At 40.6% G+C, this 19,238-nt stretch overlaps 1 protein-coding gene across 1 annotated transcript in view; it reads right to left on the bottom strand.

Annotated features, from left to right (window-relative positions):
- The window catches only part of CTDSPL (CTD (carboxy-terminal domain, RNA polymerase II, polypeptide A) small phosphatase-like), a 113,681-nt gene extending 94,492 nt beyond the window's left edge, over positions 1–19,189 (bottom strand). The window contains exon 1 of the mRNA XM_008586492.1: positions 19,113–19,189. The gene's annotated coding sequence lies outside the window, so the exon portion shown is untranslated. The remainder of the gene's footprint in view (positions 1–19,112) is intronic.
- Between the last annotated feature and the right edge of the window lie 49 nt (positions 19,190–19,238).

The following is a 19,238-nucleotide window of genomic DNA, read 5'->3' as shown; positions in this document are numbered from 1 at the left end:
AAAGGTATGTCTAAGGACATGTATCTAGAAATGTTGGATCTGGGATACATGCCCAGGCAGTGTGCCCCAGAGCCTCGCCCTAATCACTACACAAACTCCCCTCGTCCTTGTGGCCCAGGGTTCCATGTGCTTGGCGAGATCTTGGCACATGTTTGGGTTTGGCTTTCTTGGGTGTCCTGTGGTGCAGACAGTTGGCAGGCCCCAGAGGCTAGGCATCCACACATCAGAAGGTACTCACAAACACCTTGGCACCTGGGGTATTTCCAACAAGAATTCCACTATACTCAATATTTTGCTACAGTATGCTTAGAAGTACTTTGAAAAATAATTTGCCTCCTGGGGCCCCTATCAATGGGAAAGACAGCAGCTTGGGCCCAGGCCAGTTTGAGCCTGAAAAAGTACACAAGCTGCAGTGCTGAACTGTTGCTATTACATTCTGGATGGGAATCTGGTTGTGAAGTAACCCAAACCTGCTCCTGAAATGAGAAAGCATGAGAAAAGCTTAATAGTGTCCAAAGGGGCAGAATCAGGGAGCTCAAAAAAGAAAGCAAAACCAAAGACATAAGCTTTAAGGCAGATTTTCCCAAAGGCTCTAAGGCAGATTTTGTAGAAGATAATAGATATAGAAATGGTGGATCTGGGATACACCCCCAGGCAGTGTGCCTCTCATCCTCACCCTAACCAGTACATAAACTATATCAGGTTCATCAAGGGAGTTTTTTTTTGCAGATACTAAGGTCTTACCCTAGACCTACTGAATTAGGGTTTTCCCTATTGGGTTGAGGGGTCTGGATTTTTTAAATCTTCTCAGGTAGTTCTGACGTACTCTAAACACTGGTAACTGTTGCTTTGGATCTCTGGGGCTTCACAGCCAGGCATCAGAGAAAAATGCATTACAAATTGAATTTTCAATTCAACAAGTAGCATTCAGGTCTGAGAATCAGGGTTCTAGTCTCAGCTCTACTAACAGCTTGCTGGTTAACTTTGGGGATGTCCCTTGGCCTCTCTGAACTTCAGGTTCCTCATCAGTAAGATCAGGGGACTAGGCTCTGCTCAGCTGTAAATCCTGTGCTTCCTACCTAAGCATTTACTGAAACAGAACTGACATAAGTCCTAAAAGGAATGGTCAGATGAGTACCTAGAAGGGCAAAGATGGGTTGGAGTGGGGCCTGAGGCCTTGATAACTGGGAGAATCTGGATGGGGGTGATCATCGTGACAGGGCAGCCATTCTAGTAAGGACACAGAGACCCAGATGTGAGTCTTGTGGGAGAAGTGAGTTGGGAGGGAAATGAGAAGGCATGTCTAAGTAAAGGGGAAGATTTGTAAATAAGGATGGGAAGGTAAGATGGTTCCAGGTTATAGATGCAAGGAGAGCCAGATATGCAGATGTGGGACATGATAGAACCTAAGAAGAGAAGTGGCAATGGAAAGTGGTGTTTTGAGAAGATGACTGTGGCAGCCCATGTAGGATGCGTAGGATGGGAAGGATGGGAGGGGGATTGGGGCAGGCCTGGGGGCTCAGCTAGGGAGTGACACTTGTGTGCCAGGAAACAAGCTTATTTTAGAGATGATGTCGCCTTGACCTGAAGAGGTGGCAGTGGGAACTGGAAGGGAAGAATACAGACCCTGAGATTGTGGGTGGTTCTTATGGTTCTTTGGTTACTTGTTTTTGCTTTTTACTTGTCTATAGTTTTGGTTGTCTCTCTAGTAAGCAGATACTGCTTTGCGTTAAGAAAAATATATATACAGTTTAGCATTTCCTTTGGAAAACCTGCATACAAATCTTCACCCTTTTGCGGCTCAGCCCTTCCTTCACTAGTCTGTTTCTCTTTAGAACTCCCATTCTCACCTTTTTTGCCCACTCATCTGTAGCCCATGCCCCTTGTCCCTTTGCTAAGAGGCTTCTGCAGAGGATTCCTTTTTCTTGTCTAGACCATTCTGCTGCCAGCCTCTTCTACTGCAAATCTGGCTTTGCACGTAAGCCTTGAGGAGAGACTCCTCCCAGAGCCCAGGATCAGCAAACTCCAGCATCCTACAGTGGCTCAGACCAGGACCCTACCAGCTCTTTTCATCAAGCCTTCTTTGTGGAGCCAACCATCTTTCCATTCTTGAAACCAGTCTCTTGGTGTCTGACTCAAAATCGTCTTCTCCAAAAGAATATCTGTCACCTCCCAGGGAAATGCTCCCATCCACGAGGAAGACCACTGAAACTTTCAGCCTCACAATCCTCTGACCCACCCAACTTCTATGACCATTCCTTTACTTCCTTGGCCACCTAGCAGACTTCATGGCCCCCAGAACTCCTGTAACATGTCAAACTCTGAAATCCCATTTTGAACATGAACTCCTATCACTTGGCTTCTTGGATGTCCATATTCCAACTAAATATCTAGTCCTTAGTACTTTTCCTAGATCACTTTTCTGTCAAGCATCCTGGCATTTAAATTGCCTTCATCAGTATCCTGAATTCCCTCATTCTCTGAAGCTCTGCTAAGCTTGCCATGCCACCCTCTAACCCAGTACTAATCATGCCCTCCCTCTAGAGAAAAACTGTCTAGCCATGCTATAAGGCTCCCTTACAAATGTGGGGCCTTATAGTTCTAATAAGGTCCCTTAGTCAGTTCAGCTGCCCACACCCCACTGAATCCCTCTCCGACCACCAGTTCTATTAGAGACCCTCATATTCTACTCTCGTTTTCCCCACTCTTTGAAAATGGTCTTACCTCTGATTTCACCAGGAAATGGGAAGCCGTGAGTTATAAAACTCTTATATTCCCCTCTGTCCAGCTCTGAACTTCTTCATATCTTTAACCATCTTTTCCACCTTTCTGGGAAGAAATGTCCTGCCCCTTTAAGGTTGACTTCTGTGTCTGAGTTCAGACCCTCCCATCTTACTAACAGCTTAACTTAGTTGATAAACTCTTCTTTCTTGTACCTTCAAACCCTCCTTCCCTGCTATTCCCCATTAAGCAACAAAAATGCTTTGACATTCCCCTCCACTACCACCCTCTCATCTTCTTGCTACTGCTAAGATCTTTGGAAAGTTTTGCTATTTTTGTAGGAATGATGCATGTTCATGTGAACGTTTTAAACAATACAGAAGAGCAAAAAGAAAATTACTGTTACCCAACATCTTACCACTCATAAATAACTGCTATTAGAATTTGGTGACCATGCTTCCAAATTATTCTCTGTGTACATACAGATTCACAGAAGTATGTATACAACTTAACACAGAAGAGACTACCCTGTATATGCTCTTCTGTGACCTGCTTTTTGTAACCAAAAATATATCCCTAGCATTTTTCCATGTCAATATCCTATGTTTTATAACTACAAGGCATTCTAGTAAATGTAAATAATATAATTACTTCCTTATCCCCTATGGATTTGTTTCCTTTTTTATTTTTATTTTTTGCTACTATAGATAATGCTGTGTTGAATATTTTTGAATTTGTGAGATTATTTATTTATGGAAAATTCCTTAAAAGGGTTTGTTGGATAAAATATACTCACATTTTATGGTTGATATATACTGCAAAATAGTCTTCTAGAATGGTTATACTAATTTAGATTCCTATCAATGGTGACCATTTCCCTTGGGACCCCTGATTTTTGTTAACGTTTACAATTTTTACCTAACTGATATCAAGAATGAAAGAGGACAGTATTACAGATGCTACAGACATTATAAAGATAAGAGAATATTTTGAGTAACTTTCACCCATTATTCTGAAAATGTAGATAAAATGGACAAACTTCCTAGGAAGAAGCTTGCCAAAACTGATACAAGAATAAACAGAGTATCTGAACAGTCCTGTATCTATTAAATTAAATCTATATTTTAAAACTCTCCTGCAAAGAAATTCCAGGCCTCCAAAGGGCGTCACCAATGTATTCTATTAAATATTTAAGGAAGAAATAACACCAAACCTTACAAAAAGTCTTCCAGAAAATAAAATTTCCCAACTTGTTTACTGACGCTAGCCTAACCTTGATACTAAAACTTCAGGGGGACTTTTTTCCCCCCTGATGCTCAATTCAGGATAATTAGTATATTCAACATTGTACAACATAATCATTTTTTTGTGGCCGTTTACCAATTTCTTGCTAACCAGGAGGACATTTAAAGAAAAAAATCACAGGCCAATCTCTTGAACATGATGATACAGTCACTGGCACTGTTAAATACAACAGTGGTTTGTTGCCTACCTCCATAACTGAGAAAAAAGCTAAATTTTAGTTAGAGGTCAATGAAAATCAAGATGTAATATTTTTCCTATCCAAGTTCACAGACACCCTGAATTCTATTCATGAGCCACTTGGGGATCTGTGAACTCCAGGTTGAAAATTCCTGCACTCAAGCAATAGTGCTGGAGGCAGCCTAGATCACTGGGGAACCAGAGCTCTAGTCCAAATGGAAATCTTACCAGTTTAAAGCCTTAGTGGGGGCTTCTGTGCTAGGGATGCCATAGGTCTTCAAACACTTTTTCAGTTGGATTTCTTTTAAGATGACTCCTTTTGATTTTGCATTTCACACATTTCTTTGTTCTCTTTCCAATATGCTTTTACTTTGTTTAATATAAAGAACTTTACTAAACATTTCAGTTCCTTTATTCCCAAAATAAAGTCCCATGATCACAGTGTAGAACTGGCAAATCAAGCAAACCATTCCTTTGATGACACCCATACTATTTAGCTACACATTTGTAAACAGAACATTTTAAATCATTTTGTGGCTAGCATTCTAAACAAAGCCAACTTGGCTCCAGACCAAGCACTCACAACACCCTGTGGAAGGTCACCTGAGAGAAACATATTAAGACTGGGGTCTGACATGGCTCCAGCTTGCATAACTGGCATGCACACTGAGGATCACTTGAACTCTTTTTGGAAAGTTCAATTACGAAGTTTTTTGGCTGTCTTCCCGAACACTCTCCTGTTGAAAGAAAAATGAACTAAATGCAATAGTTGTATTTTTACCACTTCTTTTGAATTCATCTCTGTGCAAAGGACATAATATATATATAAATTTTTAATGAAAATGTAATTTTATTAATAATATTTTTTACATTCTGGGATGTTGCAGAGCAGTTAGGAGGGAGGGTAAGAGGGGAAAGGGGAAGGAAATAGGATGGAAGGAGGAAGGAGGAGGGGTGGGATTGAGGCCTGTGGCACCCCCCCCCATTCCCACAGGGGAGACCAGGGTCTTCCAGCAGTGGCTTGGTCATTGCTAGGCTAGGTGCAGATGTCAGGGGGCATAGCAAAAGCCCTCACCTCCCACCGTCCCAGCTTGGGAACCCGGGGCCCTTCTTGCTACAGCTTGGTAATCGACGCTGGGCTGGTTGCATGTGCTGGGAGGGCTTGGCTGAGGCCCCAGGCCCCCCACTGCCCCAGGTCAGGAGAGCCCAGGGTGCTTCCTGTGACAGGTCGGTGGTCTCCACTGGGCTGGCTGTGGGTGCTGGGGGCTCCACTGGGCTGGCTGTGGGTGTTGGGGGGGCATGGCCGAGGCCCCCAGCCTTCCCCCATTTCTGGTAGCCCAGGGGACTTCCAGTCCTTCTAGGTGTTATAGGTGTTCTTTGGTGAAATGAGACCTTTACTAGTAAATACCAAACTTTGTCTCTGGTTGCAGGTAATTTGTTTTTTCTTTCATTTCTGTGTTGGATTATCTGCTGTTCCCACTATTTAAACTCTGTGCTGGAACTAATTTGTTGTCCTTTGCTTACTTCTAAAATGGGGGAACTTCTGGTGGGGACCAGCACTTGAGCTCTGTGGTTGAGCTAAATTGCTGCTTTGCTGTTGATTCCCTAAGGAAGGCTTTTTGTGCAGCTCAGGTTTTAATGGTTGGCTTTATGGGTACTTCCGGCTCTCGAGAGATCTGAAACTCTGGTCTGGGCCTGAGTCTTTTCATCAAACTGCACCCCATGCAATTCTATATTCCTGACCCGTCTCCTCTGAGTGGTCCTACACTGATTGGGGGGCAGATCAGCTGTCCTTGCTATGTTCCAGTGTTCCCCCCGCTGGGCCCATCTCCCCCCCCCCACCCCACGCCCCGTGCTGCAAACACTTCCCACAGGACGGGCCATGCTTTGGTCCCTTGCAATGACTCGCCAGCCTCTGAGTGGCTCCTTTTTTTCAGTTGTTGTGGCTCCTCGCTCCTATGTGGGTCCACGGGAACCCTATTAGTGGTCTTGCTGGCCTGGGGGCCACTAAGGCCCTCTTCTCCCCTGACTCCTCCAAGCAACTTCATCCAAAGGGCACAGCTGGGGTGTTTGCCAGCTCCTGCTCCGTGCACTCAGCAGCTCCAGCCTGGATGCAGCTGGGGCTCTAAATGGTCAGAACAGTTTTTTCTTTCTTTCATCATGGCTTCTGCTGCCTTCATACACTCTGTAAGTCTCTTCTCCTCTTCCCCTGAGCTCTGGCGGCCCCAGCTTGGCTGTCACTGCTTTTTTACAGTGTAAATTGGTTGATTTGTGGGAGAGAGTGACACTGGAGACTATCTATTCCACCATCTTGACCAGAAGCCTCGTAATATTTTTAAAAAACTTATCCTGATACTCAACTAGAGTCCAGGATTGATATTTTTCATTATGAAATATTTAGACATACAGAGAAATACAGAGGATAAATACAACAACTGTATATTGGGACTATCCAACTACCCAGCTCTAGCAGATCTGAACATCTTGCTGTATTTTTCTCTAGTAGATTGTTCATAAAAAACAAAACATTGAAGATACAACTGAAACTCTGTGTACCCCTCACTGATCCCACTCCCTTTCCTCCCTCTCCAGAAATAACTACTACAATAAATTTGTTATTAATCATTCCTAAGCATGTTTTTCCAGCTTTCCAACATAGGTATCTATAAACCATATAGAAAGTATTTTTGAATGTTTTCAAAGTTTATATGTATGGTATCACACTATGTGTTGCTATGAAACTTGCTTTTTTTGTTCAACATTACATTTTTTAGTTTTAGCCTTGTTAGTAGATGTGACTCTGGTTTAATATTTTAAATTTCATTTTTTGGACATGCCTCAATTTATCTATGATTCTGTTTTTATGTTATCTCTTCTAACCAGATCTCAGACCAGCTCCTCAAAAAAGAACATATACCTAAAGAGAATCAAGTGGGCCTGTAAGAATTGGCCCCCTTTTATTTCCAATAGTTCCTAGAAAATGAGCACCAAGTTTAAGGCAAGTATTGTTAAGGAGATGATTCTAAGTTGAATCACGAGCAGGTGTGGGCAAGAGTATATTTCACTAGAATAGTTCCATGGTGTAGCTGAGTATTTTTCCTGGCTGTGAAACAGCCAAATCTGATTCTTTGGCCATTCCAAAGGATCTACAAGGCACTAAAATCTTTTGCCAAACTCCTTTCTGTCTGAAATAGTTTAAGTGGATTCTATAGTTTGCAACTAAAACTCTGACCAATAGAATGGGGTTCAAGCAAGTTTGAGAGCCTCATTAGCACATTTTCCTTCTAGAAACATCTTAAAGCTCCACTTGTATTTAGTTACACACCTAGAAATAGTCTGTAAGTAGTAAGAGTGAGGCCTATCACTTCTTCCAGAATTTTAGAAATAAACGCTATTTGATTCTTGACCTTTACCATAAATATTAACTTCTCACAAGCCTAGGACTTCTCTGCAGAGCTGAGACTTCAGCACATTTATTTCTGTTCTTGCAATAGTTAATCCCTTCATTCTCTTAGACCCCATCAAGATAGTCATTATTTTTATATTATTGTATATCTTCATTTTAAACTCAAATATTAATTTATCTTACCTTATACTTTTGTATTAGCAGAAGGATACTCAAGATCAGAAAGAATTCTCAGACTCAATTGTAAACCTGAATGAAGACATATTATACAAAATCTGTCTGGGTATCTTATTCAATCATTTTTATTATATTCACAGAATTATGCAACCATCTAATTTTAGAACATTTTCATCACCCCAGAAAGAAGCCCCTTGATCCTTTAGCAGTAATTACCCATTTCCCACCAACCTTCCAGACCTAGGCAACCACTAATCTATTTTCTGTCTCTATAAATTTTCCTTTTCTAAATATTTCACGTAAATAGAATCATACGGTATGTAGTCTTTTGTTACTGGCTTCTTTCACTTAGCATAATAGGTTGTAGATTTTGTCTATGCTGTACCATTCCTTTTTCTTGAAAAATAAAACATATGTCACATTTATTTATCAATGGATCAACACTTATATTGTTTCCACTTATTAGCTACTATGGATAATGTTGCTATAAATATTGGTGCACAAGTTTTCACGTGGACATATGTTTTAACTTCTCTTAGGTGTATACTTAAGAGTGAAACTGCTGGATCATATGATAATTCTATATTTAACTTTTTGAGGAACTGTCAAATTGTTTTTCCAAAGCACCTATACCATTTTACAATTTTCCCAGCAGTGAATGAAGTTTCCAATATACCCACATCCTCGTCAACACCTGTTATTGTTTGTCTTTTTTATTTTAGCCTTCCTAGTGGGTATAAATGGTATCTCACTGTGGTTTTAATTTGCATTCCTCTCATGACTAAAGATGGTGAACATGTTTTTCTTTTACTTATTGGCCATTTCTCTACCTTCTTTGGAGAAATGTCTATTCAAAGCCTTTGCCTATATTTTTAATTGGATTTTCTTTTTATTGTTTGAGTTGCAAATGTTCTTTATATATTCTTAATACAAGTCTCTTCTCAGATATATGATTTGCAAATATTAACTCCTATTCTGTGAGCTGTCTTTTTACTTTCTTGACAGTATCATTTGCAGCACAAAAGTTTTTAATTTTGATGTAGTCCAATTTATTTAGTTTTTCTTTTGTCATTTGTACTTAAATTTTTTTAACTGAAACATAATCGATTGTACTGGACTTCATCAAAATTAGAAATTTCTTGCAGATCAACTAGAACTGTCATACACTGCTGGTTGGAATGCAAAATGGTACCACCACAGGCAATTTGGGGGGGTAGTTGTCTTTTTTTTAACATTTACTTGTACATTTTTGTGTGGAACAGTGTGTTGTTTCAATATGTGCATATACTGTGCAATGACCCACTTAGGGTAGATGGCATAGTTTTGTACCCATTAGTCTACCACTTTTCACAAGAAATATTTTGGGGTGATGGAAACATTCTCTATCTTGACTGTGGTGGTAGTTATACCACTTATGAGTTTGTCAAAGCTCACAAAACTTTGTAACCTTGGGTTACACCAAAAAGAGTGATTTTTACTGTATGCAAATTTACCTCAGTAAAAAAAAAATTAAACTTAAAAAAATTCAAGGAGAGAAGTCACACCTATGGTAGTGATTACTACTGTGGAAAAGAAAAATGAATGTTCACCAGTAAGCGCTCATATATTAGACAGTTGCACCAACTCAAATTTTACATTTGTTTGATGACTGCTATGAAATGTACTGTTCTAACCAAAACAAAAATGAGTATGTTCAGCTGTTTTCTTGAACAGGGGGAAAAATATGGCTCTGACTGAAATATTTGGAATTAAAGTCAATGGTTTCTGTATATAAGTAGCAAACCAAATACTTAGAACATATTTATGATATGTTAAGCATGAAAGCTAAATCTTGATCAGAATACAGGGAGAGATATTACACACAATTTACAGTATGAATTCTTATTAGTACTAATAGGCTATATTTATTCAAGCCATGTTGACAAGGTAATGCAGTTCGTTCTTCAAGATACCCTGAAACATTAAAGCTTAGGTTAAATACTCATTTTGAAAGGTAAGAACAGCATCAGTCATCAAATGTTAAGCCACTTCTCTTCAATTCTTAAAGTGCTTTAAGTACCAGGATTTTAAAGCATTTTGGCAAATAGCCTTAATACAAATTATAATTCAAAGAAAACTTTCAGTTTTTAACTTGAAGCAACTACTCAAAATCAAAATGAGCTATTAGGTGATTACATAATCCTCAGCGTCCATAAAGACCACTGTTTACTAGGCCCTGGCTTCAGAGAACTATAACACTAGTGTATTCAGTCCGGATCCCAAATACAAAAATGTCCACATCCCAATCCAGTGCTACAAGTAGTTCCCAAACTTTTGCTGCATTATGTGATGTTACTTTAGAGCCATAAAGACAAATATTTGCTTAAATTTTAAACAAAGCACTGAATATGCATCTCCATTGTTTTAGAAAATAGGAAAATGTATGTTAAGGGATTAAAGGAAAGACAAAATTATTTAAAGAAAGTGGATTTTTAAGAGAAAGGTCATTAAAAATACTAAACCTTAAATGTCTGATTAGTCAGAATTTAAGATCTGGAAAATAATTTCTAAGATAAATATTAAACCTTCGACATTACTCAAGTGAATCCTTTCATTCCCTTTTTTAGCAGCCAGATGCTGCTGGCCTTGGCACCATATGTTACTGTCAAACCAAGTGAAAAAAAAAAATATATATATATATATAATATATGTATATGATACACGCACATGTGCATGTATGCGTGCGTGTGTCTCTAAATCTGGAATCATTTGTGGGGAAAGTGTTTCCTGACCTCTGTCAGTTCTTGGCTGAATGGCTTGGTGAAACCACTGGCCACTTTCATGTATCCCTCCTTCCCCCACCTCCAACATCTCCAAAAGGAAAAAAGCCACTTACCTCAAAATTAAACTTATAGCTTTGTGGTCCTTTCTGAAAACCTAGTTCTGCCATTCCAAATGGGGTTCCTCCCCAACCTGGGATGTTCCAGTCAAGTACAATCTGGGGCAAGTTTCTGGAATCTACAGACCCACTCCCAGGGCAGTCCAGACTGGAAACAGACTTTCCCAGTCACTGGGCAACAAACCCTCTGTGCTAATCCCAAGAGTACATTTCTACTTAGTTAAATGGATGCTTTCTTAACTGAGAAATAAAATGAAAGATAAATATGAGGTTAAATATGTATGCCAACCAAACAGAATATTAGATCAAAAATATATTTAAATTAAGATATTCATGAACTTGAAGCTAAAATTTTGGTGTTAAGACCAAAGCTTATGAATGCATCTTTTTAAGGTTGGTTAAATAACTGCTGTCACTGAAGCCCTACTGATCTAGACTTGATTTCACACTGTATTCATTACCATTTCTCTTTTTAAGGGACAAGCAAGATTCTCAAAGCACTAACTAGATGTGATCTTTACATCGGTCATTAGTGCAATATTAAAATAAATCTTTTAAATGACAACTTTCCAACTCCAGTCTTCCTTAAAATACTTAATTTGGATAGGTCTAAAAGTTCATCAGGAGACTCCTGCCTCCAGGCAGATGGAATAGACATACTTCTTCCTATTCTTCCCAGTAAGCACAACTGCAAACCCTGGGCATTACATATAAAGCAAATGGAAAGGTGGAAAGAAGGCAGCAGATAAACTGGGGCCTTGGGACCTGAGGAACAATACAGTGGCGATTTCCCTGGGGTTTCTTTTTGCTTTATTCTAGGCTTGGAGCTGAAGATTCTAGACTTGGAGCTGAAGAAGCTGGCTATGGGGGAAAACCAACAGTTGCAGACAAAAACAGTCCCAACAAAAACCTACCTCTGTAAGCAAAGGACCAGAAAAGGGGCAGTCTAGCAAGACAGAAACTTTCAGATAATAACCACTCTACTGCAGAGAGAGAGAGAGAGAGACACACACACACACACACACACACACCCTGTGGCCCTACTCCACCCATGCCAACAAAAACCTAATGAGTACCTAGAATTCTACCCCATCGGGGTGTAATGAGGCAGGGACTTTCATCCCTACAAGCTGGCAATGAGCCTCTCGTCTCCCAGCAGTGTCAGTGGAGACCACATAGCCAGGTTGGACTTCCACCCCCATCCAGCAGTGATGAGGTGCTCCCCTTCCCATTTGGGTGGTATCAGAGGAGGCGTAGGAAAAGTCAAGGTTTTCACAATCCCTACTGGTAATGAGACCACCCACACTGCACTTTAGTAGAGACCATGTGGAAGACAAAACACCCTTCCCTTCCCAGCAGTAAGTCAAAAGATGCCAAAAGGGGAGCCTAGATATCTACCTCCACCTGACTGTAACAAGGCAATGCTTCCCCTTCCCTGCTGGAGCCATGTCAGAGAAAATCAACTAAAACAGAAAAATAAGATCCAGAATCTCTCATAACATAATACAAAAATATCCAGGTTTCAATTGTAATTCACTTGTTATATTGAGAACCAGAAAATCTCAAACTGAATGAAAAAAGACACTCAAGAGATGCCAATACCAAGATGACAGAGATGCTATACTTATCTGACAACATTTTAAAGGAGCCATGATAAAAATGCTTCAACAAGCAATTAGGAGCACATTTAAAATAAATTTAAAAAATAGAAAGCCTCAGCAAAGAAATAGTCTCAGCAAAGTAAGAGAAAAGCAAGCAAACAAACAAAAACCCCAACAACAAATGGACAGAACTAAAAAATACAACAATTGAAATAAAAATCTCAGTGAATGAGCTCAATGAATGGAGGAGATAATGAAAAATCAATAAACTTGGAGATAGAACAATACAAATTACCAAGACAGAAAAGAATGAAAGAAAAAAAAAAAAAGGAACAGTCTATTGATAAACCTGTCGGATAATAACAAAAGAGCTAACATTTTTATGTCACTGGAGTCTCAGAAGGAGAAGAGAAAGGGCAGGGCTGAGAAAGTACTCAAGGAAACAATGGCTGAAAACTTCCCAAATTTGGCAAGAGACATAAACCCAAGAAGCTGAATGAACTGCAAACAGTATAAATCCAAAGAAATCCATGCCGAGAAATATCACTAAACTTCTGAAAACTAAAGATCGTACAGCCACTTTGAAAGACAGTCTGGCAGTTTCTTACAAAACTAAACAAAATATTCTTACCATTACCAGTAATGGGGCTCCTAGGTATTTGCCCAATTAAGTTGAAAACCTAGTCTACCAAAGACCTGCACACAGATGTTTTTAGCAGCTTTATTCGAAAGTGCTAAAACTTGGAAGCAACCAAGATGTCCTTCAGTAGGTTAATGATTAAACTGTGGAACATCCATATAAGGGAATATTAATCAACACTAAAAAGAAATGAGTTATCAAGTCAAGAAAAGACATAAATTAAACTTAAATGCATGTTACTAAGTGAAAGAAGCTCATCTGAAAAGGCTATATATTACATGATTCCCACTATACGACATTCTGAATAAAGCACAACTACAGAGACAGTAAAAAAAGATGAGTGGTTGCCAGGGGTTGGGAGAAGGAAGGGTGAATAAGTAGAACCTTGAGGATTTTCAGGGCAGTGAAATTATTCTGTATGATAATATAATGGTGGACATATGCCATTATACAATTGTCTGAACCCATAGAATGTGAACCACTCAACATCACAACCACGGAACCACACAACACCAAGAGTGAACCAATAATGTAATACTTTGGACTCTGGGTGATAACGATGTGTCAGTGTGGGTTCATAAATTCTCATAAATGTGCCACTCTGGTGTAGGATGTTGATAGTAGGGGAGACTGGGAGGGTGGGGGTCAGGGAATATATGGGAACTGTCTGTACTGTCTGCTTGATTTTGCAGTGAACCAAAAACTGCTCTGAAAAAAAGTCTGCAAAAGACGGTTAACAGGATGAAAAGACAAGCTATAAACTAGGAGGAATATTTGCAAACCACATATTTGACATATTCTATCAACAGTAAAAGAAACAATCCAACTAAAACATGGCCAAAAGACATGAAGGGACATCTCACCAAAGACAGACAGAAGGAAAGTGAGCACATGAAAAGATGTTCATCATCATTAGCCATCATGGAAATGCAAATTAAAACCATAATGAGCTACCACTATACATCTATTAGAATAGCTAATATAAAAAATAGTGTCAACACCAAATGCTGGTGAGGATGCAGAGAAACTGTATCACTCATACATTTCTGGCCAGAATATAAAGTGCTACATTTACTCAATAAAACAGTTTGGCAGTTTCTTAAAAAAATTAACATGCACCTACTATATGATATAGCAACTGCACTCTTGGGCATTTATCCCAAAGAAATGAAGACTTAGGTTCACACAAAAACATGTATGCCAATGTTTATATCAACTTTATTTATAATACTCCAAACCTAGAAACAATTCAGATGTCTTTCAAAGGCTGAATGGTTAAACAAACTGTGGTATATCCATATCATGGAATACTACTCAGCAGTAAAAAAAAAAAGAGCAAATTATTAATACAAGCATCAAACTGGATGAATCTCCACAAAATTATGCTGAGTGAAAAAAGCAATTCCAAAAGATCAAAAACTGTTTAATTCCATTTAGATAACATTCCTAAAATAACAAAACTTTAGAAATGGAGAACAAATTAGTGGTTGCCAATTGGTAAGGACGGGACAGGGACAGGAGGGAAGTGGGTGTCACCATAAAAGACAAGATGAGGAATCCTCCTGGTGATGGAATTTTTCTGTATCTTGATTCTATCAATGTCAACATCCTAATTTACAGTATTACAGTTTTGCAAGATGTTAACCTTGGGGGAACTGGATGCAGGGGATGGAGGATTTCTGTGTGATTTCTTACAACTGCATGTAAATCTACAGTTATTGCCAGATAAAAAGTTTACTTTAAAAAAGCTAATCAAACTGAATCTATTTCAAATCTGTTCTGTCATCTGAAATAGTTATTGCTTCTGAGACTTCTCTTTGCTATAATTTTGTTAGCAGCCCCCAAATTAAAAGGTTTCTGAGTTAAGGTTAAGTGTCGCAAACATTTGGAGGAAATAGACTTAGTACCTTGTGCCAAAATATCTACCCAAACAAACTTGCCTGCAGAAATCTCATCAGGGACATGTATTAGCTTACAGAATAATTAACTGTTTAGCTAGCATTGATATATTCTTGCTAATATTGCATATTATTTGAGGTTTCTTGGTTTTGGTTTGTTTTATTGTTTTTCAATTCCCTCAAATTATTCCTTTCCCTCCAAAAAGCTATGGGAAATTCCTTTTGTGAGTTAAAAAATTCATCTGTAAAACATGAGTACATTTTCATTAATATTTAAACAAAAAGGCAAAGTTCCCTCACTTCCCACTCCAGTCCTCTCCCCAGAGATAATCACCGTTGTTAATTTGAGCATTTCCTTCTGGATTATTTTTTGTATATTTCTAGACATATGTACAGTTTTTATGTGATTTTTGTTTGTTTTTGCAAAGATCATACTGTTTATATCATTCTTCAAATTCTCTTTCCCCATTTAAAACATCTTGGAAATGTACATATCAGTATGTTTAGATCTAATTTAACTCATTCTTTCCAACAGCCTTGAAGTACTCCAGGGTATCAATGTACTATATTCTAACCATTCACCTGTTGATGCTTATGATGGTTCTTATTGTTGCTACTGCAAGCAATATAGCCACCAGTGAAAATCCTTGCACATGTTTCTTTGAGCACAAATGAGGTTATTTCTCTAAGACAGAAACTTAGCAGAACCGGGGCTTTGGAGGCATAGCTAACCCTGTTGACTGGCTGAAGCAACACCTGCTCCCAAAGATTTCCAATCTTGTCCCCTCCAGCCTCCCACAACAAAGGCTGGAAAAGCTGGAAACTCACTTTCATCACTTTGCTTGGAGTGAGGGGTGGCCAGTGACCCACTTCAGGCCAATTAAACATCAGTAAAAGTTTGCTGGGTGGTCCCTAGGAATGTTTCTGCTTTCCACGTAAAAGAGATAGACATGACTGGCACTGTCTCTTCTTCCTGCCCTGATGGTGGCTGTGATGTTTGCAGGGGTGGCAACCATGTTACAACATGAGTAAGTCAAGAGAATCACTGTGATGTTGACCCTGCTATTAATGAGTTGCTGAGCCAAAGCCACCAGCAGTCTACCCCCAGACAGCTTATTATGTGAGAAGAATAAACTCCTATTTAAGCTGCAGTAATTCTGGTTTTCTGCTACTTGCAGCCAAATGTATTCCTAAACTGATTCAGTACTAAATTTCTCTCTAAAAAGTCTGAACTCACTCTTCATTAGTATTGTGGTGAATATTGCTGCCTGTCATGCAGGCGACCAGGGCTCAGGAAAAAAAAAAGTCTGTGCTCACTTTATTCTCTCATAAAAATCTATTAAGAGTATTCATTTCCCAAGCCTTTACTTTTAATATCGGCAGTTATTTAAATGTTTAACCAAACAGATGCATGAAAATGTTTCACATAAAGTGGAGCATCATTTCGTACATTTATTGGTCAGATTTCCTCTTCTATGACTTTCTTGTTCATATCTCTTGTCCACTTCCTACTGTATTGTTTGACTTTTTCTTATTGATTTGTAAGAGGAAATTTCCAGATAGTAAAGTAGGCCGAGTTAAACTTAAAGGGAGATTTGTCCCTGCATATTTACACTATCAACCAAATCAAACATAAGTGTAAGAAATAAACCTTATATGACAAGCCAGGGACAGTCATCTCCAAGTGGTGCCCCACCACGTGGCAATGTGTTAAGAAGTAATTCAATTTGTGCAAAACAACAAGCCCGTGCTTAGTACTTTCTTTGTAAATCTACACCTAAAGAAAGGTTTATAGAAGAGTGACACACTGGCAAACCATGCAGAGTCCTTAGCGTAAAACATCTCTTTTAACTGTCACATCAAACCCAAGAGGCAGTCATTATTATTCCTATTTTACAGAATAAATGATGAAAGTAAACATTTAAAATCAATAATTTCCTTGGTACTCCCCAAACTTAAACCATTCCAGGCCCAATATTTAAAAACAAAATGAGTGTTCATCTGAAATTAAAATTACGTAAAATATATTGTGCCTATCTGAAGACATCAACATGCTTAAGCTAGAAAGACGCTGAACCTGTTTAGTGGTTTATGAATCTGAAGAAGCTATTCCAAAATTTGGCTCTCAAGTTTACCACCACACTATAGACAACCAAAATTATTTCCATTTTTTTAAAGTAAAAAACTAAGCGAGTAGGATTTTAATGCTTCAGCAAGAACGAACTACTAGCCAGCCACCCCACCCCAGGGAGGCAGGTAAGGAATTCCCATAATCAGTTAACAAACAACCAATTTGACACTGGAAAACAAAATAGGCTGTTAAAGATAATAAAAGATTGTCATGAAAAGATATGTAAACAAATTGAATAGAACAGGCACTATCCTTGAGTACTTATACATGGTTTGGATTTTGGATAGATTGACTTTTTGCTTTAAAAATCACAGCAGCTAAATGGGAAAGTTGGCCAAGCTCCTGCTCCTGGAGTCAGGTGGGGGCAAGAGGAGGGCTGAGACTCTGACAATTACTTCCCTGCTTTATGCCACACCTCTCCTAGCAAGAGCTGTGGATTCTCTCTGGAAAAGCATGAACAAAGCACTAAATCCACAGTGGGCAAGGAGCACAGGCAGCAAGCTTCCTTGATGCCTCCTGCCAACCCTCGGTGAGGAGACACACCCACCAGGACCCTAAGAACTGGCAGGACAGCAGACCACCTAGCTGCTGCCCACTTGGGCCCCAGGGAGATTCACTTGGAGCATACTATTACAGAATTTTTTAGCTTATTTTTAAGGTACAGAAAAATACCTGGGAGAGTTTGAATTCTTTATTTTACCTAAGAGAAAATCACTCTACAGACACATACAATATCTATGGACTACTAAAGTGCAAACGATTTGACAAATCCCCAACCTGAGGGTACCTCTGGTGGTTCCTTCTATTTTCCTGGTGGGGTTGCCCAGTGGCCCCTGCCTGGGGAGAGCTAGCAATGTTCCCTCCAACCCCACCCTGCTTCCTAGTAGAGGCTGCACACCTCACCCACTGGAACAGCAAGGGAGGTAGCACATGGAAAGAAATTTGACTCTTTCCTAAAATCTGCTGTAGCCAGGTCAGGCCTGGAGAGGGGACAGGGATCCTGGTGGGCTACACCTGACTTTGGTCCAGGTGTTTGGAAGGCACATAGCAGGAAGAGAGTGAGACAAGCTTTAGTCACCAAAACAAAACAAGCCAGATTCCTTGGCCCTTCAGTCTATCCAAGCCTCAGGACACTAGAGAGAGAGTAAGCAGGGCACATGAGAGAGAGTGACACCAAGTCTCTGAGGGGGACAGAGACATGAAGAAAAGGAGCAAGAAGGAAACAGAAGAGGGGGACTGGGCCAAAATATGCCAAATTCAAACCAAGTGCAGCAGCACAGTGCCGGCTGAGTCCTTGACCAGCTCTCTGGGAGGGGACACTCCTGGCACCCTGAGGGCTCCCCAAATGCCTGTTACAGCTGGGCCAGGCCTTGTAGTCCTTCCAACAGGCTGGCGGCCCTGTGACAGCCAAGAGCCAAAAAGAGAAATAGGGGGATGGCTCAGCACTGCCCTCCACTCCTGACTGTAGCACTTGCACAACCAACTGAACATATCCAGCAACGTGCCTCACTGGTGCACAGGCAGGCACCCACATCTGTACATACAGGTTCATGGTTTGGCACACAGATGCACACACACATACACCCTCCCAATGGAGGGACACAACACAATCTGCCAGTTGGGTAGTACAGGCACACTATCACATAAACTCAGGCAGGAGTGAACACACATAAAACCTCTCTGCAGGCTCATGCTCATGCACACACACTCCACAACCTCTCAGGTACATACAAATCTCTCCGTAAGGTACATAAAAACTCATAACCTGTCAGGAAAACAGGCACTCACACCTGTTAAGTGCACACACACCCTTACAATCTCTGTCGGCATACGCACAGATACACACACAACCTGTCAGGCGCACAACACACAACCTCTGTTAGGTGCGCGCGCGCGCGCGCGCACACACACACACACGCTCATAACTTCTCTGCTGGCGTGCGCGCAAACACTCACAACCTCCCGGTTAGACGCGCACACACCCTGTCACAACCTCTCCGTGGGCGCATGCACACGCACACTCGCAGCTTCTCTCTCCCCCAGGCGCACCCCACACCCACGCACCCTCCCGGCCGGGTGCACCCCTCCCCCAGGGCCGTGCTGGCGCACAGCAGCGAACTCGGGTGGCGCCGGGTGTGCACACGCCCCCGGCCCGCAGCCGCCCGCGCCCTTCCTCACCTTTCTCGCTCGGCACCCGGCCCTCGTCCTCTTTGGGGTTGGTCACCTGGGTGATGATGGCCGGGCCGTCCATGGGTGCGCGGCGCAGCGGCCGCCCGCAGGCCCGGCCCCCCCGCAAGCCAGGCG

Source organism: Galeopterus variegatus, unplaced genomic scaffold (genome assembly GCF_000696425.1).
Source record: "Galeopterus variegatus unplaced genomic scaffold, G_variegatus-3.0.2 Scaffold110, whole genome shotgun sequence".
NCBI classification, from domain to species: domain Eukaryota; kingdom Metazoa; phylum Chordata; class Mammalia; order Dermoptera; family Cynocephalidae; genus Galeopterus; species Galeopterus variegatus.
This window is presented reverse-complemented; position numbering and strand designations above follow the sequence as displayed.